This window comes from Schistocerca nitens, chromosome 1 (assembly GCF_023898315.1).
Source record: "Schistocerca nitens isolate TAMUIC-IGC-003100 chromosome 1, iqSchNite1.1, whole genome shotgun sequence".
In the NCBI taxonomy this organism is placed as follows: domain Eukaryota; kingdom Metazoa; phylum Arthropoda; class Insecta; order Orthoptera; family Acrididae; genus Schistocerca; species Schistocerca nitens.
Genome location: NC_064614.1, coordinates 239,898,374 through 239,923,564, shown reverse-complemented (window position 1 = coordinate 239,923,564; position 25,191 = coordinate 239,898,374). Strand labels below are relative to the sequence as shown.

General features: G+C 42.5%; 3 non-coding genes across 3 annotated transcripts; 1 reads left to right on the top strand and 2 right to left on the bottom strand.

The window, feature by feature from the left end:
* Positions 1-24,030: 24,030 nt before the first annotated feature.
* On the bottom strand, positions 24,031-24,104 carry Trnas-cga (transfer RNA serine (anticodon CGA)). Its single transcript has one exon. It is a non-coding gene; the product is annotated as a tRNA-Ser (tRNA).
* Positions 24,105-24,332: 228 nt separating this feature from the next.
* On the bottom strand, positions 24,333-24,406 carry Trnas-cga (transfer RNA serine (anticodon CGA)). Its single transcript has one exon. It is a non-coding gene; the product is annotated as a tRNA-Ser (tRNA).
* A 93-nt stretch (positions 24,407-24,499) lies between these two features.
* On the top strand, positions 24,500-24,573 carry Trnas-cga (transfer RNA serine (anticodon CGA)). The gene has a single exon. It is a non-coding gene; the product is annotated as a tRNA-Ser (tRNA).
* Positions 24,574-25,191: the final 618 nt, after the last annotated feature.

Sequence of the window (25,191 nt, the reverse complement as noted above, 5' to 3'; positions counted from 1 at the left end):
AATCGTTGGTCATCTACGCTTCCGTGAAATATTTCCGAACGCATCTGGAGGCGAGAGTATTTACAATTTATACGGACCATAAATAACAACAAATGCTCGCCGAGGCAATTCAATCAGTTGGAATTTATTGCTCAGTTTTCCACCGACCATAAATACATCTCTGGTTTGAACAATGTAGTGGCAGACTTTAAGAACCTTCAACATCGCAGCGCGTCAGCAATCGTTAGTTACTATATTAAAAACCTAGAAACCCGCCTCGATTGCGTAAAAAGCACCTAGTGTTAACCCAGGTTTCGGCGTAGATGACTACACCTTCTTCAGAACAATAAAACCCACAAGTGCCTAAGAAGACCTTTGTCAATGATTAAAAGAACACAATAGCTATACATTTATAAACGAATAAAAGGGAAAACACAAACAGTACATGTGTACAAAGTCTAAACCACTACTTAATGGTGTAACCTCCACCTCACACCGGCCTATGTTCGATGGGCCATGACCCGCCATAAACCATTAAGTTTCTAGGTTTTTAATATAGTGGCAGACTGCTTGTCGAGCGTCAATGCAATCACGGAGACTATCGACCTCGCACGCCTGGCCCAAGGACAACAACCAGACCAATAATTTGAAAACTGCCTAAACGATGACACAGCAGGCCTGCAGCTCAAGCTCATTGACAAACCAGGATCAGATACCAAGATATATTGCGACACCTTCAATAACAAAGCGCGCCCATTCGTCCCGGTAGACCTCCGTAAGCAAATATGTAATAACATCCACGATTTATGTCATCCGGGGGTAAAGATGACGAAAAATCTCGTATCTGGTCGTTACGTGTGGCCGGGGGTACAAAAAGATGGCCGTAGGTGGGCTCGCTCGTGGGTCAATAGTCAACGCAACAAAATTTCACGTCATATTCGCGCCAGTAGGCAAATTCCCAGACACGACCGAGAGGTTCGCCCGCGTCCACTTGGATGTCGTGGGACCTTTACCACCCTCAGTGGGTCAACGCTATTTGCTAACCACCATTGACAGATTCACTCGCTGATTAGAAGCTATTCCGATTGATAACATTTCTGACGAAACGCTGGCTGCCGCATTTATGTCCAATTGGGTCACTCGTTTCGGCTGTCCATTACATATAATAACTGACAGAGGACGCCAATTCGAGTCTGAATTGTTTACTCAGCTGAGCAAGTTTTGCGGCGCATCACATCACGTAACAACGAGTTATCATCCAGCCAGCAATGGCATGCTTGAACGGTGGCACAGGTCTCTCAAAGCCGCCCTAATGTGTCACGAATCGAAGTGGACCACGGCTCATCCCTTAGTTCTACTCGGCCTCCGCAGCGTCACTAAGACAGACCTCGACGCATACCCTGCTGAGTTGGTCTGTGGGGAATTCCTGCGGTTACCAGGCTAGTTTATTGATTCAGGTGCCTCTCTGGGGGACTTATCACAGTCGTTCCAGTTTCTAATCCAATTGCGGGATCGGATTTCACACATACGACCGTATCCGGCATCGCAACATGGGACACCGCATACTTTGTACATAAAGAGTTAAAGCATTGCACCCATGTCATGCTACTCAAAGACGGCATTAAACCAGCGCTCACGCCACCTTACACTGGTCCACACCGCGTAATAACAAGACGGGACAAAACGGTTGACATTATGGTGAATAGAAAAAGGAACACAGTGTCGGTCGACCGAGTTTTACTTACTTTTGTCTTTGAGGAATCTTTAGATGCGTACAGTTCCCTCCACCGACCGGCGTTTTCGCCAGCTCATAATTCAGCACCTCACGCAGCTCCTTAATCGCAGACACAACGTACAACGCGGTCCTGACGTCTTGTGCACTTGCTCTACATTACATACCTCCGTGAAAGTGCTAGGGAAACCCAGACGATTTTTGTCGTTAGTGAGTGGGATGTCTGGTGTACTTGATGTTTCTTCAGCGGATTCTCTCACATGGAAGAATCTAATTCCATGTTTATCCAACGTAGGACACTGTTCGACTTTTTGTCACAAATATGGACTACTATCAGACGAGGACAGTAGGGACTGTGTATACGGTGGTGGCGCGAAGTGTGTAAAACTTCGTACGAACAGTTCCGATGCTTAAATACCGTTACAATTTCATTGCGGACAGTGCGGAAAACGAACGAGTATCAGGAAGAATACATGGTTCGACTCTTCCAAATTATCCATCCAGACCACCGCAATGGACTTCCACATGACGACAACACCGACGACTAGTAAGGTAAGTCGTCTCCTTTGCAATTACAAGTATTTTTGTAGCGTTCTTCTTTTGTTGTTGCTGTAGTGACAAAACGTAAAGATGTTCATTACACGTGCCACCAAAATCACATTATCGATTACGATTGCACGTTCGATATGTATCGTTTGGACCCAGCGATTCCGATAGGCTATCATTCTTGGAATTTACCGTATATTCTATAGTATTTACGTGCATTAGTGTCAGATAGACGTGATAAATTGAAGGTTTGAGTCCTTATTTCCGTCTGACTAAGGTAAGCGAAGTTTCCATTTTACAGTTTCACGTGTACGCAAACGTTTGTTTACATTCTTAATTGACGTCAAATACGCGGGATTATCAATTAAGTCAGTACACAATACTCAGTATTCACGTTTATTAGTGTCACTTAGACTTAATACATTGAAGGTAGCAGTTTTCATGCGTTTTATTAGGAAAAGTGATACTGACAGTGAATTCTAACCTCACTTGTATACGTTTTACTAGCGCAACCTGCGACCTTTGACATTTTAGCAAACGTACAATACATGGTAAATTAGTGCTACTCTACAATATCTGAGTAAATCAGTGTTACAATACAACCCCTGAGACCTTCTTACATACAGTTTAGTTGGCAGAAAGCTAAAACTCACCTCGCTGTCTGCTTAAATTCCTTAGCTTGTAGTGGGCTTCAGTGATCGTGTACTGTAAGCCCATTGGTTCCTACAAAGTAGTGTTCGTATTTGTGCTTTACGTTCTGAACTCTTATTGTTAGCTAAAGCTTTTGTTTTGTACCTGCAGCTGTCTGTGTACAATGCTCAGTATTTACGTTTATTAGTGTCATTTAGACTCGGTACGTTTAAGCTTGCAGATTTAATATTTTTATTAGGTCATTTTCGCGAGTACATAAACGCTTGTTTTCATTATAAATACGAGGGATAATCAGTAGCTGTAGCTTACAGTAGGTTACTGTTTAATTCATAAATAATATTCACTAGATAGCTCCTAGCAGTTTACTGTAGGTCACTGTCTTAGTCTTTAGTATTCACTAGATAGCCCTTGGCAGGAAAATAAGCAGGAAGCAGCTACATGGGTAGCACAGTACTTGTGGCGTGCACATGGGATTTTTTTAGATTAGTTTCCTCTCCACAGCAAACAATCTGTTGGCCTGAAAAATTACCAGTTTATGACATTGATGTGGGTGTTCCAACAGTAAAAAATGTTAGTTCGCCTAAACAGGTCACTCGAAAGTATTTAAATATGCTAAATCTCATGTTAGTAAATTGTCGAAGTGTCTGTAGCCAGATCTCCGAGTTACTCTCCGAAATAAACAGTAGCAATGCCAATATTGTATAAGGTACCGAAAGCTGGTTGAAACCAGACATAAATAGCAGTGAAATATTGAACTCGGATTGGACAATGTTTAGGAAGGATAGGACTGATACTATGGGAGGTGGTGTGTTCATTGCAGTTAAAAGCTGTTTAAATGCAGCTGAGATCGATACTGGGCCGGACTGTGAAATAGTCTGGATAAAGCAGTCAATCAGACAAGGATGTTTTTATAGACCAACAGCATCCGCAATAAACGTCGCAGAACGTTTCAGGGAAAGTCTTGAGTATATAGGAAATAATTATCAAAATTATCCGTTAGTTATAGGCGGGGACTTTAATCTGGCATCCATTGACTGGGAAAATTACACGTTTATCGCAAGTGGCAGAAGCAAAGAGTCGTGTGAAGTTATTCTAGGAGCGCTCTCAACATACAACCTTGAGTAATTGGTTAGAAAACCAACTCGAGATGGGAGTTCGAGTCTCTGTCCGGCACACTGTATTAATCTGCCAGGAAGTTTCACGTTATATATATCTTGCCGACAAACAGACCTGATCTTTTTGAGGAAGTTAATGTAGAAGAAGGTATTAGCGACCATAATGTCGTTGTGCCTTCTAAGTCAGTGGAAGTTACAAATAATAATAATAATAATAATAAACAATAAAAAACAACAAAGCAACCACGTTGAGTTTTCTTGTTTGGGAAAGCAAAAAAAAGTGTCATTAATAAATATCTTCATAGTCAGCTCCAGGCATTCACCACGGGACACAAAGACATTGAGAATCTTTGGTTGGAATTTAAAGGTATTGTCCACCACGTGCTAGAGAAATATGTGCCTAGCAAAAATATACGGGAAGGAAAGGATCCACCTTGGTACAACAAACATATTAGGAAGTTGCTGAGAAAGCAGAGAATTTTGCAGTCGTTTTAAACGAAGTCACTGCCCCGCTTACAAACAGAAATTATGCCAAATGAAAGTAGCTGTCAAAAGGTTAACGAGAGATTCTTTTAACGAATTTGAAAGCAATTTTATCTGCAGATTCAAAAAATAACCCCCAAAGATTTTGGTCGCACGTAAAATGTATGAACACTACAAATAATTCAATTCCTTCTCTTGCTGATAGTACGGGCAATGTAACGGATGATGATAAACAGAAGGCCGAAATTCTAAACCTAGCTTTCAAAAACTCGACTACGGTAGAGGACGGCAGCGCCATTCCCCCTTTCAAATATCTAACAAACGCAAGGATGGCTGACATAGTGTTCAGTGTATGTGGGAATGTAAAGCAGTTAAGATCCTTAGACGCCAGGAAGGAATCTGGCCCAGATGGCATCCCCGTAAGATTATACGTGGACTAAGCTACAAGAGGAATGGGTAGCTCTGAGGGATGAAGTAGTGAAGGCAGCAGAGGATCAAGTAGGTAAAAAGACGAGGGCTAATAGAAATCCTTAGGTAACAGAAGAAATATTGAATTTAATTGATGAAAGGAGAAAATATAAAAATGCAGTAAATGAAGCAGGCAAAAAGGAATACAAACGTCTCAAAAATGAGATCGACAGGAAGTGCAAAATGGCTAAGCAGGGATGGCTAGAGGACAAATGTAAGGATGTAGAGGCTTGTCTCACTAGGGGTAAGATAGATACCGCCTACAGGAAAATTAAAGAGACCTTTGGAGAGAAGAGAACCACTTGTATGAATATCAAGAGCTCAGATGGCAACCCAGTTCTAAGCAAAGAAGGGAAGGCAGAAAGGTGGAAGGAGTATATAGAGGGTCTATACAAGGGCGATGTACTTGAGGACAATATTATGGAAATGGAAGAGGATGTAGATGAAGATGAAATGGGAGATAAGATACTGCGTGAAGAGTTTGACAGAGCACTGAAGGACCTGAGTCGAAACAAGGCCCCGGGAGTAGACAACATTCCATTAGAACTACTGATGGCCTTTGGAGAGCCAGTCATGACAAAACTCTACCATCTGGTGAGCAAGATGTATGAGACAGGCGAAATACCCACAGACTTCAAGAAGAATATAATAATTCCAATCCCAAAGAAAGCAGGTGTTGACAGATGTGAAAATTACCGAACTATCAGTTTAATAAGTCACAGCTGCAAAATACTAACGCGAATTCTTTACAGACGAATGGAAAAACTGGTAGAAGCGGACCTCGGGGAAGATCAGTTTGGATTCCGTGGAAATGCTGGAACACGTGAGGCAATACTGACCTTACGACTTATCTTAGAAGAAAGATTAAGAAAAGGGAAACCAACGTTTCTAGCATTTGTAGACTTAGAGAAAGCTTTTGACAACGTTAACTGGAATACTCTCTTTCAAATTCTGAAGGTGGCAGGGGTAAAATACAGGGAGCGAAAGGCTATTTACAAGTTGTACAGAAACCAGATGCCAGTTATAAGAGTCGAGGGGCATGAAAGGGAAGCAGTGGTTGGGAAAGGAGTGAGACAGGATTGTAGCCTCTCCCCGATGTTATTCAATCTGTATATTGAGCAAGCAGTAAAGGAAACAAATGAAAAACTCGGAGTAGGTATTAAAATCCATGGAGAAGAAATAAAAATTTTGAGGTTCGCCGATGACATTGTAATTCTGTCAGAGACAGCAAAGGACTTGGAAGAGCAGTTGAACGGAATGGACAGTGTCTTGAAAGGAGGATATAAGATGAACATCAACAAAAGCAAAACGAGGATAATGGAATGTAGTGTAATTAAATCGGGTGATGCTGAGGGGATTAGGTTAGGAAATGAGATACTTAAAGTAGTAAAGGAGTTTTGCTATTTGGGAAGCAAAATAACTGATGATGGTCGAAGTAGAGAGGATATAAAATGTAGACTGGAAATGGCAAGGAAATCGTTTCTAAAGAAGAGAAATTTGTTAACATCGAGTATAGATTTAAGTGTCAGGAAGTCATTTCTGAAAGTATTTGTATGGAGTGTAGCCGTGTATGGAAGTGAAACATGGACGATAACCAGTTTGGACAAGAAGAGAATAGAAGCTTTCGAAATGTGGTGCTACAGAAGAATGCTGAAGATAAGGTGGGTAGATCACGTAACTAATGAGGAGGTATTGAATAGGATTGGGGAGAAGAGAAGTTTGTGGCACAACTTGACTAGAAGAAGGGATCGGTTGGTAGGACATGTTTTGAGGCATCAAGGGATCACAAATTTAGCATTGGAGGGCAGCGTGGAGGGTAAAAATCGTAGAGGGAGACCAAGAGATCAATACACTAAGCAGATTCAGAAGGATGTAGGTTGCAATAGGTACTGGGAGATGAAGGAGCTTGCACATGATAGAGTAGCATGGAGAGCTGCATCAAACCAGTCTCAGGACTGAAGACCACAACAACAACAACAACAAGCTACAAATATAGCACCATTTTTATCCGTAATCTATCAGAGATCATTGGAACAGCGGAAAATTCGACGGGACTGGAAGAAGGCTCAGGTCATAGCAATCTATAAAATGGGTAGAAAATCGGATGCACATAATTATCGGCCAATTTCACTGAGATCAATTGTTTAGAATGAAGGAACATATTTTGTGTTCAGACATAATGACCTTTCTAGACTCTGAGAAGCTCATCTGCAGAAACCTGCACGGCTTTAGGAAACAGCGGTCATGCGAAATACAGCTGCCCTCTTTGTGCATGATATAGAACAGGCTCTAGATACCGGCTCCCAGGTTAATGCCATATTTCTCGGATTTCGAAAGGCGTTCGACTCAGTTCCACCCTGTCGCTTGCTCCAAAAAAGTGGGCGCTTACGGTCTATCCGATGACATATGTGTTTGGATAGAAAGTTTTCTAACAGATGGAGGGCAGTATGTCGTTCTGAATGGGGTGACCCAAGCTTAACTTCAGATGTGCCCCAGGGTAGTGTAATAGGTCCGCTGCCTTTTACGATTTACATAAACGATGTGGTAGATGGTATTGACAGTGGCGTTAGACTGTTTGCCGATGATGCTGTAGTCTTCAGGAAAGTAGTATCACACGAAAGATGTGAACAAATCAAGAGGATTTGCAGAAAATAAATGCGTGATATCATGACTGATAGTTATCTCTCAATATTATTAAATGTAACCTAATGCGTATAACAAGGCGAAAATCCCCATTAATGTACGTGTATAAAATAAATACCCAGTCTTTGGAAGCGGTAACATCCCTCAAGTACCTGAGTGTGACTATTCGAAATGATCTCAAATGGAATGATCAGACTACAAAAGTAATGGTCAAGGCGAACTCTAGATTGCGGTTTGTTGGTAGAATCCTGAAGCGATGCAATCCTTGAATAAAGGAAATTGCTTACAATACGTTAGTTCGTCCAGTGTTAGAGTGTTGTTCGTCTGTATGGGACCCTTACCAGTTGGGTCTGATTCAAGAGATTGATAAGCTCCAAAGAAGAGCGGCAAGATTCGTGACTGGTACATTTAGCCCTTGCGAGAGCGTTACAAATCTCATAGAAAGTTTGAAATGGGACACACTTGCAGATAGACGACGAACTAAACGGAAGCTGCTGCTCACTAAATTGCGAAATCCGATCTTCGCCGAGGATGTAGGGTATATATTATTACCACCAACTTTCAAATCGCGCAATGATCACCACTCAAAGATAAGGAAATTAGAGCTCGTACTGAGGCGTTAAGACTGTCGTTTTTCCCTCGCGCGATCCGCGAGTGGAGCAGAGGAAAGGAAATATGACTTTGGAGCAAATTGTGCCCTCTGCCACACACCGCTTGGTGGCTAGCGTAGTATGTATGTAGATGTAGATGTTTCGCGAGTACAGCAAACCAGTTACTAGCGAGACTTTCATTCCATTGGGATCTGTCATGCAGACATAATGACCAGACACAGAGGTCAATATGTCCAAAAGAGAGTTATTTAACGCCAGCAACACGTCATTGTAGCAGGTTAGGTGGTCATTTGTCCTCTATCCAGAGGTGTCAGCGGTCCTGTCTACACCGTTGTGTTTCAGTTATGGACGGTTTTCTCTGCCTCTGCATTTCTCATCAGTGCTAGAACGCCTTGAAGCCGCGGACATTCGATGTATCAAGTTATTACTCCGGATTGTAGTTTGCAGAATGACATTCTGGGTGCTGACATACTGCACCGTATGCGCTCCTAGTAATGGCTCTGCTTGCTGCGGGGCAATGAATTATGAGCATTGACCTGCTTTTGCAATACTGGCACTCTTTGCAAGCTCTATGATTGTGACACACGGTCTGATTCATACTTGATTCTATTACCGTCTGTGTCGAGCATATCTTCGAAAATTTGTCAGGGCTGGTGTGCAACACGGTTGAAAACATACATTATTCCTAATGCCACAGAGGCGAACAGTAAACTATATCTAGGAAGTGATAAAACGTTTGTGTAAATACCCCCTGGATCACCCGATATTGATTATAAAGAAATCTGTGAAGCCCTTTTAGTTATGTGCACAAGTTAAAATGTTTAATATGGAAATAAAAGCGACAGAGCAGATAATAGACTTTACCCAGGGAGGGTCAATAAGATCATTGGTAGGTTTTTCAAGGAGTCAAGTTTTGTAGAAGAATTCTGATAAATTTTACGAGTCAGCTCAAACAGCGAATGAACAAGTTATCACGATTTGTGTCAAGCGTAATGTTACAACGCATGCACATATTAATGACAAATCCATTCACAGTGTACGGATTCTTCCCTACAGCTGTGCTCATGGTTATATATAAATTCAGAGTTGGACTGAAGTTTTCGAAAACTGTTGAAATAAGCATGTGTTTTTCTAAAGTAGAGTTAAATTTGTTTTGAATAGGATTTTAAAGCAAACCGGTGGTTATCATTTTAAGAAATTTGGTTGGAGACTGTTTTTGTAAATATTTCATTTTTAAAATGAGTAAAAATTGGAAGTAGTTGTTGCACTGGTAGTTATGCTTATACTTAATTTTGGGGCACTAAACTGAGTCAGACTGTTTAAAACATTTTTCTGTCCTCAGTTTGACTTGTTTTTAGGAAAAGTTTATTCAAAAATGGTTCAAATGGCTCTGAGCACTATAGGACTTAACTTCTGAGGTCACCAGTCCCCTAGAACGTAGAACTACTTAAACCTAACTAACCTAAGGACATCACACACATCCATGCCCGAGGCTGGATTCGAACCTGCGACCGTAGCGGTCTCGCTGTTTCAGACTGTAGCGCCTAGAACCGCTTGGCCACACCTGCCGGCGAAAAGTTTATTGTTCAAGTACAACTGCACTTGGTATTGACCTTGACTCAAGGTATTAATAAATGAATAAATGTTCAAATGTTACTCTGAACTCAGTCAATCGATTCCGTCCTTTTACCCTGGCAACCGAAGCCACCACACTATCAATGACAAAAAAAATTCAACAGTTATCATGTAAGTAGCTGACCAACAGTGAGGACAATCAAGACAGACTTACGATGTAAGTTGCTGATAAACAGTGAAGACAATCAAAACAGAAGCCGAAATGGAACTATTACAAGGTGTGCAGAGGCAAAAACCTCGCAGTTTGAAATCCGAGGTACGAGAACCAGAAGAAGCTCCTGTACAATGACCAGCTGGGTGGATCATTGGGGAATAATTCTTTCCCACTACCAAGACGCAAGACATCTGCTAAACCTACACTGAATCTGTTGTGGCGTAACAAGCTCGCTACGCCACACTGAGAAGGAAGCCGAAAGGCACGCGTACACACACGCCGACTGGCGTCAAGCCTGGAACAGGATACGTTATGACTGCTATAAAGAAAATACGTAGCTTTGGAATATACTTAACTTTTAATCAATCCTTGTGATACATCTCTCTTGACTATACAAATGAGACTCGTAAGATACATGCACTGATACAATTGGCGCCTTGCTAAGTCGTAGCCATTAACTTAGCTGAAGGCTATTCTATCTGTCTCTCGGCAAATGAGAGCAAAGGCTTCGTCAGTATAGTCGCTAGCAACGTCGTCGTACAACTGGGGCGAGTTCTCGTACGTCTCTCGAGACCTGCCGTGTGGTGGCGCTCGGTCTACGATCACACAGTGGTGACACGCGGGTCCGACATGTACTAATGGACCGCGGCCGATTTAAGCTACCACCTAGCAAGTGTGGTGTCTGGCGGTGACACCACAGAATCAACCCTTCCAATAACTGTCAAAAAGAAACTGATTCCTTTTGAAGAAAGGAAAAAGCAAGTGTTTGGAGCAGCATTCTAGTGGTGCTACGGGCCACAAGTAGAAAAAATCAGTGACAGATCGTTAGGGCCTTGTGTCTGGCGACAAACATCTCGGAAATAGCGGTCGGCTGAACGTGTGCAACTGCCCTGAGCATATATGAAAAATGATTGAAGGGTGATGAAACCACGAGTCTGTGAGAAGGTATTGGGGGCCCAGGCTTTGGAAAGCAGGATATGAGGCGACTAATAGTAGATCTGGAAGAGTACAATGCTGCTGCAAGCGAAATGTATCGGAGCACAGCGCTTAGCGCACATTTTTGAACCTTGGGTTCTGTAGTAGACGACCCAAACGCGTTCCCATGATGACTCTACAACTTCGTCAGTTCCGATTCCAGAGGGAATGAGATAATCGAGGTTGGACAATGAATCAATGAAAATGTACCGTCTGATTGGATGAAAAACCGGCTAGTGTCCAGATAAGCGGTCATGCAGACAAACAGCTGCTTGAATCATGTACTACGTGCAGTCTGTTAGGGCAATATTCTGATATGGAAGCCATATCTCTGGAATTCTCTGGGACTTCTGGTATTAATCGAAGTCACCACAACAACTGTTGACTACGGAACCATATTACTGGTACATCTGCATCCATACATACTTGATGTCTTCCCCAACAGGATCCGTGTGACAGGAGCAGGAGCATGGTAGTGAAACCACGTTGATGTCTTCGTTACCAAATTCGCCTGATCTGAGCCCAATGATGTGTAAAGTTGAGATGTTGGTTCCTGTTAATAAATGATGAAATGGAATTTGCCCAGTAAAACCCCCAGCACCTTCCACTCCTCACTCCCACGCTCCCTTCACTTTTAATATGTGTTCATGTTGTGTACCCAATGGGAACATGAACCATCACGGCAGGTGATGAGCCCAAGTAACGACGGTGAATGCAGTTTGGCAATGTTTGTTCTCCTCGGATCTCCACACATGCACATTTCCACTGTAGGGCAGTATAGAGAAACAGTACTCGTATGAACAGAGGATTTGGGGCCAGTCGTCCTGTGACGACGCACTTCTCTCTGCTGCTACGTCCCTGTGGTGTCCAGACGACGGACATTGTGACTGATACTAGACTCTGAGCCGGTGTTAAAGTCACGGTGGAGGATACTAAGGTGACGGACAGGTGAGGCACCCCATAATAAGGGCTGCTGTACACCGAATAGGCAAGTCCCGACCTCTAGCCCCCTGCTATGGAGAGCTACCATCCACTCGGATGTCTGAGCGGGAATCTATAAAATACGAAAAGGGAAATGAAAAGGCTCACTCTACATGTAGTTGGGGTCACTGAAATGAAATGGAAAGAAGACACGGAATTCTCGTCAGATGAGTATACGATAATTTGAACAGCAGCAGAAAATGGTGTAACGGGTAGGGTTCGTTATGAATAGGAAGGCAGGGCAGAGAGTGTTTCACTGTGAGCAGTTCAGTGATAAGGTTGTTCTTATCATAATCGACAGCAAACCACCATCGACAACGTTAGTTCAGGTATACATGCCGATGTCGCAAGCTGAAGATGAAGAGAGAGAGAAAGCATATGAGGATATTGAAAGGGTAATAGGTAAGGGGAGATGAAAATCTAATAGTCATGGAGGACAGTAATGCAGTTGTAGGGGAAGGAGTAGAAGAAAGGTTACTGGAGAATATGGGTTTGGTTTTAGGAACGAGAGAGGAAAAAGACTAATTGAGTTCTGAAACAAATTTCAGCTAGCGATAGGGAAAGGCTCTTTTCAAGAATCACAAGAGGAAGAGGTGTATTTGGAAAAGGCCGGGTGAAAAGGGAAAATTTCAGTTAGATTACGTTATGGTCAGACAGAGATTCCGAAATCAGATACAGGAGCAGATGTAGACTCAGATTACAATGTAGTAGTGATGAAGAGCCGGCTGGAGTTTAAGAGAGTAGTCAAGACGTGGGATACGGAAGTACTACGGAATCACGAGATACGCTTGAAGTTATCTAAGGCTATAGATACAGCAATAAGGAATAGCTCAGTAGGCAGTACACCCGAAGAGGAATGTACATCTCTAAAAAGGGCTGTTAGAGGAGTTGGAAAAAAAATGTATGTACAAATAAGGTTACTGTGTGAAACCATGGGTAACAGAAGACGTACTCCAGTTGATCGATGAAGAAAGGAAGCACAAAAATGTACAGGGAAATTCAGGAATACAGAAATACAAGTTACTGAAGAATGACATAAGTAGGAAGAGCATGGAAACTAGGACGAAATAGCTGCATGACAAATGTGAAGAAATTGAAAAAGGAATGATTGTCAGAAGGACTGACTTAGAATATAGGAAAGTCAAAATAACCTCGGGTGAAATTAAGAGCAAGGGTGGTAACATTAAGAGTGCAACGGGACTTCAACTATTAAATGCAGAGGAGAGAGCGGATAGATTGAAAGAGTACACTGAAGGCCTCTATGAAGGGGAATATTTACCTAGTGTAATAGAAGAAGAAACAGGAGTCGATTTACAGGAGATAGGGGACCCAGTATTAGAATCAGAATTTAAAATAGCTTTGGAGGACTTACATTCAAGTAAGGCAGAAGGGATAGGTAACATTTTATCAGAACTTCTAAAATCGTTGGTGGAAGTGGCAACAAAACGACTATGCACGTTGGTGTGTAGGATGTATGAGTCTGGTGACATACCATCTGACTTTCGGGAAAATATAATCCACAGAATTCAGAAGACGGCAAGAGCTGACAAGTGCGAGAATTATCGCACAACCAGCTTAATAGCTCATGTACCCAAGTTGCTGACCGGAATGATATACAGGAGAATGGAAAAGAAAATTGAGCAGGTGTTAGATGTCGATCAGTTTGGGTTTAGAAAAGATAAAAGGTACCAGGGAGGCAATTCTGACGTTGCGGTTGATAATGGAAGCAAGGCTAAAGAAAAATCAAGACACGTTCATAGGATTTGTTGACCTGGAAACCGCGTTCCGAAATGTCAAATGGTGCAAGATATTCGAAAGTCTAAGAAAAATAGGGTTAAGCTATGGGGAGAGACGAGTAATATACAATATGTACAGGATTGGACGACCAAGAACAAAGTGCTCGGATTAAAAAGGCTGTAAGACAGGGACGTTGTCTTTCCCCCCTTCGGTTCAATCTGTACATCGAAGAAGCAATGATGAAAATAAAAGAATGGTTTAGGAGTTGGATCAAAATTTAAGATGAAACGACATCAAGGACACGATTATTAGATGACATTGCTGTCCTGAGTCAAAGTGAAGAAGAATTACACGATCTGTTGAATGGAATGAACAGTCTAATGAGTATAGATTAGGTATTGAGAATAAATCGAAGAAAGACGAAAATAATGAGAAGTATCAGAAATGAGAACAGCGAGAAACTTAACATCTGGATTTATTGTCACAAAGTAGATGAAGTTAAGGAATTCTGCTACCTAGGCAAACAAAATAACCAATGACGGACGGAGCAAGGAGGACATCAAAAGCAGACTAGCACTCGCAAAAGGGCATTCATGGCCAAGAAAAGTCTACTAGTAACAAACATAGGCGTTAATTTGAGGAAGAACTTGCTGAGAATGCACCTTTGGAGCACAGCATTGCGTGTAGTTAAACTTGATCCTTGGGAAAACCGGAACAGAAGAGAATCGAAGCATTTGAGATGTGGTGCAACAGAAGAATGTTGAAAATTAGGTGGCCTGATACCGTAAGGAACCAGGAGGTGGAAAACACTGACAAGGAGAAGGGGTAGGATGATGGGGCATCTGTAAAGACATCTAGGAATAACTTCTGTGGCACTCGAGGGAGCTGTTGAGGGTAAAAACTGTAGAGTTAGACAGAAATTGGAATACATCCTGCAATCCTGCAAATAATTGAGGACGTAGGTTACACGTGCTACTCTGAGGTGAGGAAGTTGGCACAGGCGAGGAATTCGTGGCTGGTCGCATCAAACCAGTCAGAAGAAACCACTGAATATCTTGAAAGCGTTGCTCTGATGTCTTTGTGATTGCCGTGATTGCCCCCCCCCCCCTTCACCCCCCCTCCCCCCGTAATTGGAAGCTGTCGCCAAATATAGGTGGCTGTAAGGCACATTCAATGCCTACAGTTTCCCTGTAATAGAGAGCTGCGTGAATATACTGGATAAGTGCCTTGAACTGAGACTTGGGTCCCTCCATAGCAGAAGGATGTGCTAGTAAGTGTAAGTAGTATGCCAATAAGTGGACTTTGGGTGCCTACAAAATTCAAAATTTGGTAACTAGCCAGGACCATAGTCAGGGAATCAGGCGACATTCCTAAAAGTGGGAATCACTAATGCAGAGTTCTTTAGGCAATGAACAAAGGAAGCGATATAATCCGGATATACTGCATGGCGAATTATCAATATGGGTGTTACATACCACCCCATTCCTAGTGAAATAATGCCACGGGCGACTGTGGCAGCTCAAATCTGCAGTGGAGGCTTGCTTATGCCACCGCTGTGGTTATTTGTCAAACATTGGTGAACACCTAGCTGACACAAGTAGTACTTCACCATGTCATAATACGAACAGAAGAGTAACATTGCGAGGTCATTTGAGGATTTGGGTCATGCAGTGGAATGGGATTCAAAAGCATTTGAGACCTTTATTGGTGAAGATGAAGTTTCTTGGCATATTTTACAGTGTCTACGCAAGAGACTATTAGGAATTATCCAATCTCAGAGGCCTGGGCAACGGATATTCTATGGTATATATCAACATGTACAGTAGAGGTTGCACTACAATTCTCGATCGGGACTTGTCGATGTGGCGAGAGAAATCTTGCTGACATGAGCACCTTCCTTCTTGGAAGGGGAACATGGGATAACTGATGGGGAAGTCGTTTGAGGTATCAGACCACACATGCAAGTAACTAGTATCTGAGTTCTTTTTGAGGGGTAAGATTAGCCACTTGGCAGACTGCACAGTGGCTATCCACGTTCAGGCCTGAAACTCCCTTATCCACGGTTCTCATGTCATAGATATTCTCAGACAGTAACAGTAGAGATTGTGCTTCAAGCGTCCTCGGTCCTCTGGAAGACATCACGGTGGTGACCCTAGTTGCTGTGTGAAACTGCCCTATCCATCGTCTTCATGGTAATAGGCTTTCTCAGACAGTAACATAGATGTTGTACAGGTTGTACTTCAAGCATTCTGGGCAGTTACTTGTCGAACGTTGTGGGATCGATAAATCTACAACTGCAGTAAATGTTCTATCTCCCAGACTGGTCCATGTGGTACTTGGTACATGTGTAAGGACGTGTGGCTAACTTTTGGTGTAGTTGGGCAAAACCGGATGAGCGCGAAGGTGCCTGTGGTCGACAGTGAGTAAGTCTGGTCAAGTGAGAACTACACGTTGCTCGCTGTGCAGACACTGATGCTGAGTGATGAGCTAGGAGGCACACCGTCCACGTCCGTCCCAACGGTGGCTGACTCTCTGTTCAGATGCAAAGAATGCTCCTCATTGAGGGTCGGACGGGGTAGTTCATCTGTAGCCCAGAATCAACAGTGGTGTATGAAGCTAGGTAGTGGAGCCCTCCCCCAAAAGAGAGTAATCGTCACAATAGTGACAATGCAGTAGCAATACATTTGTACATTTATTTATAAGTATCGGGAAGCAGGTTGCGCTTAAATTCCAGAGACTTATTACAGACATTTGATCAGTTACTATCACGTTAGACTGTTACCACGAAACTGTTTAATAAATGTTACAGTTTCGCATGAGCATACCATCCAACACATACAAGTCCGTCTGGAGACTTGTCACATTTGAGACCAGCCCATATCCTAACTCTAGGAACGTGACTTGGTGTTTGATCCTATGCGGCCGTGTCAAAAAGATGCCTGTTCTCTCGGGAGTTATTCGTGTGGGTCCCTTGACCTCTTGCATAGCACTGGGTATGGCCGTGCTGAACTCATCGATTACGAGGGCCGTTCAATAAGTAATGCCGCACATTTTCTTTTAAAAGCCATTAATGTACATAGACAAACGTCCTTGTTGGTGCTTCACATGTGATGTTTTTTCTCTGCACCGTTGAAGCTTCGAAACGCTCTGGAAGATTGCAGAGCCGTGGTACAGCGTCAAAATGGCGTCTACATACGACTACGATTCAGTTACAAGGAGCGTGCTGTTATTGAATTCTGATGTTCAGAAAAAGAAACCGTGGTCAACATCCATAAACGTTTGTGTGCAGTGTATGGCGATGCCGCAGTAGATAGGAGTACAGCTGGGCGATGGGTAAAGAAAGTTACAGCCTCAGGAAATGCAGAAACACAGCTCCCTGATCAGCCACGCTCTGGATGTCCTGTCACAACCACTGCTCCAGAAATGCTGAGTCGTGCGGATGCCTATATTCGTACCGACCGGCGCATCACAACTCGACAATTGGCTCCACAGCATTGTAGGTGCGTCTGCAATCTAGCCTCTCGGATATTCAAAGAGGTGCTCACGATGGGTTCCACGAATGCACACAGCGGTCCACAAGATTCAAAGAAAGGCCATTTCATTTGATTGTTGAAGCTTTTTGAGAACGGCGGAGAAGCCTTTCTGTCACGGATCGTTACGGGGGACGAATGCTGGGTGCACCACATTACGCCGGAAACAAAAAGGCAGTCCATGGAGTGGCGTCATCCTCATTCACCACAAAAGAAGAAATTCGAGACAGCCCCCTTTGCGGGATAAGTAATGGTGACAGTCTTCTGGGTTTGTGATGGCGTCATTCTCGTGGATATGATGCCAAGAGGGTCAACCATCAATTCACAGTCATACGTGCAGAGTCTGAATAAGCTCAAGAACCGTTTCCGACTTGTTCGATCGGACAAGAATCCAGCAGAAATCGTCCTCCAACACGATAATACACGCCACACACAAGTCTGAGAACCTGGGAACACATCGCAAAATTGGGTTGTACATCATTGCCTCATCCACCCTACAGTCCAGACCTGGCACCCTCGGACTTCCATCTCTTTGGGCGGCTTAAAGATTCTCTACGGGGAACACACTTTGAAGATGACGAGAGAGTCAGTCATGCAGTGAAAACATGGCTACGCCTACAGGACACGAGCTTTTATCAGCAGGGGATACATGCTCTTCCACAACGTTGGCGTACGGCCATTGAATGGATGGAGACTACGAAGAAAAATAGTACATGGACATGGTGATTTATATTTTCACCAAACTCTGACTCTTAACAATAAAAATGTTCCGAGAAAAAAATGTTGGGCATTACTTATTGAACGACCCTCGTACATATTCGTATAAAATTCTTGGGATTCCTTGTATTTGAATAAGCATGCCTCTTCCAGTTTCTATGGCGCTTCAGTGTATATTTTTGTACTTACATTCGGTGACATATGTGGATACTGTCAGTGAAATGTTTTGCGAATACAACTAATAGCAAAGGAATAATAAATGTAAATTTCATGCATAATGCAGCAGTTTTCATGCATCTCAGTGTCTGTAACATAGCTTCTAAACTGAGTCTTACAATGGTATAATTTTACTGGTACATTCAGTGGTACATATGAATACCGTCTCGAAATGCGTCGCGAATACAGCTGGTAGTACAAAAGTAATAAATTAAAACGTCATGCTTTATGAGAAATTTTGCTGAATGAACACAAAAAATGTTGTAACAGATAAACTTTTTTCTTTCATCATCTTTTGGGGGTTGCCAGTGAGAAAAAGTTTAAAATTAATTGCTCTCGTTCTCAAATACTGGATGAATAAAGTATGGGTATTCGCGCGTCATGGGCTACACTACTTTTTTACGCCCACCCTCGCCCCTTTGACAGGTAGGTGGTTCTTCTCCACAAAGCGATTCTCTCCAGATTGTGATACGTTTGCCAAGATTTGTCGAAATCGGTCCAATGATTTAGAGCGAGATGTGGGACATATGCACACACATACAAAGATTTTCATAATACGTATGGATTAATTACCGGTTTTCGTTCTTTTTTTACTCGAGTTGGTGCTTAATTATGCTTGACAAAAGTGCTTGATATCAAGCCATAAACGTGCATGCTCAATAGAATTAAATTAGCAACTAGAGTTGACAATCTGAGATCACCTAGAAAAATACTAAAGTTAAGAGCCATACAGCTAAATTTTTTCATTTCGTCTTAATGTCGCTCAACAGAAACCTCTGAATGGCTTTAATACTAATTTATTTTCAAATTGCCATCGAAATTTTAAGTTGCTTTTCCTTTGTTAGAGATGAACGAGGAAACCGAATGGTATTGAAGATTTGCTCAACGTATTTGGCAGTACACCGAATATGGCAGTTGCCTGAAGTTGTTCATATTTTCTGAGTGAAGGCCACACTGGAGACGTTAGAGCATTTTTGGTACTTTGGAATTATTGGAGGTCTTGCTAGAATTTGAGCTTTTAACGATTTTAGTAACTGTATGATGCTAGATATTTTACAGAATGTTTGATTGTTGTACTAAAAGTGACTCTTCAGTTCCTCCCGGCGTATTTGTTGATCTATCAGTCCGCGGCTTTATTGCCGGTCCGTATGTTCAACGAACACAACATTGCGTCCACCAGACATGTCACCATTGTCAGGTGCGTTGATGAACTGCGCTTCGAAGACGCGCGGCCGACTTATATCCCCTACCACCGCAGGCCGTTGCCTCCGCGGTCCGCGCCCCAGGACGTTCGTCGGCCGTCGCGGGTACGCTTGCTTCGGCGTCTATTGTACCGTCGATGCAGTTGCTCAGTCCGCCCTGGTTGCCAGATCTTTCTGTTTTCTCAGCGTATTCTTAAATTGACCCAGTACTGGTTCCGAAGACTTGGTGAGAGCTCAGTTCTCAACGCACCTTACGCTGGCGACATGTCGATCGTCGAAATATTGTGCCCGTGGGACACTATGGACTAGCAGTACATCTGTGGAGTTTTCAGTCATTGTGCTACGTGTACTAACTATTAGATGTTAACTGTTGTTATATTTAAATGAACTTGTGTTTCGGTAACTGCTTCATGATTAATATTTGACGTTAACTGCGTCAGCGCTAAATCTTCTGGGAGCTGTTTACCATTTTGCATTGTGATGTTAATACAGCAAAACTTTATTAATTAAGATTGTCCTCAGATTAATGTTATTTATGTATTTGACAATAAATGTGAATGTAAAAATGCAACCTTTATGTAAATTAACGCAGCCCACTAAGCCATTTCTCCCATGTAAGTTTATAGTTTCCTGATGTGTGTTTTGTCGTCCGCCACAACCATAACTGGGACTCAATACGTAAAACAAATGATTAGATCTACTTCAGTTTTCATTTACAGAGAAATTTAGCAAATTTATCCAAGGGATCAACGTAAATTTTAACCGATGTTCGGAGTTCGAATAAAACGAATATTTTCTGAAAGAATGCTGAATGTGTTAACAAGTGTGACAGTCAGTTATCCTGACCCCTCTTTGATTGTTCGTGTGCTGTTTGATATGCGCTACTACTCACTAATTAATTTTTTATGACACGAATTGTGCCAATGTTCACTGTTCTCCACAGATTACGGACGTCTAATATGTGATTTCAGAATATAGTTTCGCTAAGATCTTAGGGTCGGAGAAGTACACCTTCAATCTAGATGAATGCAATAAGATTAAGTTGTGACACAAAGTCGCACAGGAGGCACGTGACCATTATACGAGGTGAATCAGGACGCCTCCCACAAAATTTCGGAGATTGATCAGGGATATACAGGGTGATTCAAAAAGAAAGAACTGATTTCAGTTGTTTGTTACTGACAAATTGTGAAAGTTAGAATCAGATTGCGCGTATCACTGGGTAGAGGAAGGTTCAAAGTTTTACGTTCGCAGAGACAGTATACGATACACTCAACATGAACACTATGCGTGACTCGATAAACGGTAGTCCATTTCATTCCACACACAAATCAACAGGTTGCTGTGTTTATTGAATCAACAGCTTCAACAATTCGATTTCTCAGCTCTTGAAGAGTACGTGCCGTAAGTGGGACGAAGAATGTTTTTTATGTATGCCCCCCCCCAGAAAAAAATGAGGCCAAAAGAAATGAACAGTATCTTATTGTCCATTTCTTCCAGTTCAAAGCTGTGATATGTGTTGTTAAGATAAACGAAGTTTCTCAAGGTGAAATTGAGGTGGGGCGCAGTCATGCATAAAAATGAAATCACTGGTATCTTCGTGAAATTGCGGAAACAACCAATTTTGCAATTTTCCTTCGCAAAAGCTCTGTGAACGGAAACGGTACAAAACACATTCAGTTTCCGTGAATCTCATTAATGTTCGATGACGACAACGGCAGGATTTTGTGAACCCCAAATTCTTATATTATGGCAATTTACTTTTCCCGATGGATGAAACGTCGATTCGTCCGGAAAGGTGAGTCGTTCGGAAAAAGTGTCCTCCGCCGTATACTAGAGAACTGAAAAGCAAAATTCGTACCTTCTGTTGTGGTCGCTGGGACGCAATTGCTGCAGTAACTGCAATGCTTCGTAAGCTGGCGTCGCTTCAGAACACGCCACGCTATTGAAACTTCCTGGCAGATTAAAACTGTGTGCCGGACCGAGACTCGAAGACGGGACCTTTTCCTTTCGCGGGCAAGTGCTCATATCAGCGCACACTCCGCTGCAGAGTGAAAATCTCATTCTAGAAACATCGCCTAGGCTGTGGTTAAGCCATGTCTCTGCAATATCTTTTCTTTCAGGAGTGATAGTTCTGCAAGGTTTGCAGGAGAGCTTCTGTAAAGTTTGTAAGGTAGGAGACGAGATACTGGCAGAAGTAAAGCTGTGAGGATGGGGCGTGAGTCGTGCTTGTGTAGCTCAGATGGTAGAGCACTTGCTCGCGAAAGGCAAAGGTCCCGAGTTCGAGTCTCGGTCCGACACACAGTTTTAATCTGCCAGGAAGTTTCGTATCAGCGCACACTCCGCTGCAGAGTGAAAATCTCATTCTGGACGCCACACCATTGTTTCAGGAAGATGAAGTGCCTGGCCTGCCTGTCTTGTGGACTTCCAAGGGCTCCGTGTGAACGCAGTTGGGATACGGTCGACATTTTCATCAGACGCTCGTGGTCGACTAGTGCTCTTTCCTTTCCATCTACAACTTCCAAAAATTTTGTATGTCTGGCATAAGTCTGCTCGTGCAGAGGCAGCATCTTGCTGAGTCGACGGCGGAATAAACGGTGCACTTGACAATGGATTTACTTGGTGCACATTCCAACACAGAAAATGATTTATCTTGTGGTGTAGTCGCCATGTTGCTACAAACGAGCAACCGTACACTTGTGTCAAAACTTTGCACCTTCCTCTATCCAGTGACCTACACAACATGTTTATGTCTTTTATAGTTTGTGAGTGGTAAATATTTAAGGCAGTTCTTTCTTTTTGAAACATAACAGCTTTCAGACTACTTTGGTATATTGAACCTTCCGTCTACGGCGGTTCTGACTGACACTGACATCACAGAACTGAAAGGATCAGCGGTTGATTGATTCGGGGGAGGGGACCAAACAGTGAGGTCATCGGTCCTATCGAATTAGGGAAGGGTGGGGAAGAAAGTCGGCCGTCCCCTTTCACAGGAACCACTGAAAGGTGGCTACACTGAAAGGGTGGGGAAGAAAGTCGGCCGTCCCCTTTCACAGGAACCACTGAAAGGTGGCTACACTGAGCCACAGCGCCAGAGATCGCGCTAGAGAGTATTGTTCCGCCGCCTCCACTGGCAGTGATTATTGAGAACTCGTAGTGGGCAGTGCTTTGGGAGAACTCGTGGTAGTCAGTGCTGAGATGTCGTAGTGAGGAGTGTTTGTTGAGATGAGCTAGTAGGCAGTGCTTGCTGAGATGTGATACTGAAAAGTTCTTGTTGAGATGTGATAGTAGCGAGTCGGTGTGGAGAGATTGTAATGTCTAGAGTGCTTTTCATCAATATAAATTAAGGTAACAAACTACTTTTCTTTTCTTTCTCATTATTTCAATGTCCTGAATAATGCGTCATTACAGGTTCAGTCAACAAAGCATCTGGCTTGTGTTCTTGTATTAGAGTGTAATTCTGGTTTTCTTGAGTAATTATGGTATTTCTATTTTCTTTAATTAATTCAGTATAAATGATATTTAAAAATTCTTGTGTTATTGAAGAAGAACCGTGCCAGATGCGTACGTTGAGTCATACTTCCGCACACAGAACAGTTATACTTGTGCTTTGGTTTCGTAGGTTTTATAGTTGCTGGGGACTTAATTAATTAATTGTGTTAATGAAAATTTCCATTTCATTCTTTGTTGTTGTTCTATGCAGTCAGATTGCGTAATAATACTAGTCAGGGCCAACCGTTTACGGGACTTCGTAATCGGACAGACAGCTACTAAACAAAAAATTAAAATTATTTGCATTTCATTATAATTAAGCCCCCATGCACGTGGCGACCGCTGCTTCGGATCGTCCCTTGGAATTCTTCTGATTGTAAAAATAGTAGACAGTAGTATTGTTGTAGTAATTTGTAGTTTAGTAATTGTAGTCTATTTTGCATGTGTAGATTTGGTAATTGTCATTCTTCTAATGGTATTTTTTTCTTTTTGCAAAATTTCATTTCTGTTATCTTGTCTACGGTTTTGACAATTTAGTGCAATTATTTCAATTGTTCGTTTATCGTGTTTGAGGGAAACATTTCGTGTGAATGATATTGTTGGAGATATAGTGTCACTCTGTGTAACTTTCGGATAGTGACGAATTTTGTATGTTTTGTAAATGATTACGCGATCGATGAAAAAGGCAAAAATGATGGATAGTCAGAATGACGAAATTGTTGACATGGCGAACTCGCCAACACAGGAGAACGGTGTGATGAATAATGAAGTGGAAAATAATTTAATAAGTCGGGTAGATAGTCCGGAACCATTTCAAAATTTTTCCCAATCAGAAAATTCACAGAATACGAGATTAATGACAGAAGATTCTGGAATAGTATTGAACACAGATAGCCTTACAGCTATGACGAATGAAAGTGGTCTTGCGGGAAATGTTAGGGGCGAAAGGAATTTCGAACAAGTTAATACGGAGCAGTTGATGGGTGTAATATTAAATTTGGCATCTGAATTAAAAACACAAATGGGAACAATTCAAACCGAGATGGGAACTTTGAGATCTGAATTAAAAACAGATAGGGGAACAATGGAGCAGTTTCGATCTGAATTAAAAACTGATATGGGAACAATGGAAACACGAAACTTCCTGGCAGATTAAAACTGTGTGCACCGACCGAGACTCGAACTCGGGACCTTTGCCTTTCGCGGGCAAGTGCTCTACCATCTGAGCTACCGAAGCACGACTCACGCCCGGCCCTCACAGCTTTACTTCTGCCAGTACCTCGTCTCCTACCTTCCAAACTTTACAGAAGCTCTCCTGCGAACCTTGCGGGACTAGCACTCCTGAAAGAAAGGATACTGCGGAGACATGGCTTAGCCACAGCCTGGGGGATGTTTCCAGAATGAGATTTTCACTCTGCAGCGGAGTGTGCGCTGATATGAAACTTCCTGGCAGATTAAAACTGTGTGCACCGACCGAGACTCGAACTCGGGACCTTTGCCTTTCGCGGGCAAGTGCTCTACCATCTGAGCTACCGAAGCACGACTCACGCCCGGCCCTCACAGCTTTACTTCTGCCAGTACCTCGTCTCCTACCTTGCAGAAGTAAAGCTGTGAGGGCCGGGCGTGAGTCGTGCTTCGGTAGCTCAGATGGTAGAGCACTTGCCCGCGAAAGGCAAAGGTCCCGAGTTCGAGTCTCGGTCGGTGCACACAGTTTTAATCTGCCAGGAAGTTTCATATCAGCGCACACTCCGCTGCAGAGTGAAAATCTCATTCTGAATGGAAACACGGTTTGGATCTGAATTAAAAACAGAGATGGGAACTTTGGAAACACGGTTAGATTCACGAATAGGGACATGTTTCAAAAATATGAAAGATGAATTAAAGAAAGAAATCAGAGAAGAAGTACAACCGATTTTGAATTCTCACAATAACAGATTAATTGCAGTAGAGATTAGACAAAGGGAACAGGATAGAGAACAGGAAGAAAGAGATCGCGTGATAGTACAAAAATTTTCAGAGTTAAATTTACAACGTGCACACGATAAAGAAGAAATATTTGAGAGAATCGAGGAATCCGTACCAAATGACAGATTAAATAACCTAACACAACAATATGAACAGTTAACTACCAAATGTGTCAATACTGAAACCCGAGTCGCGACACTTACGGAAGACGTAAGTAAACAGAAAGAAAAAATAGGTGACTTATCGGAAAGAGTTGAGGAGATTTCAGATAAATTGACAAGTCTTAGTTTAAATGAGGATAGAGATTCAGATGATACAGCTCCATTACCATTTGCAGAAACCGAAGAGTACCAGAACAT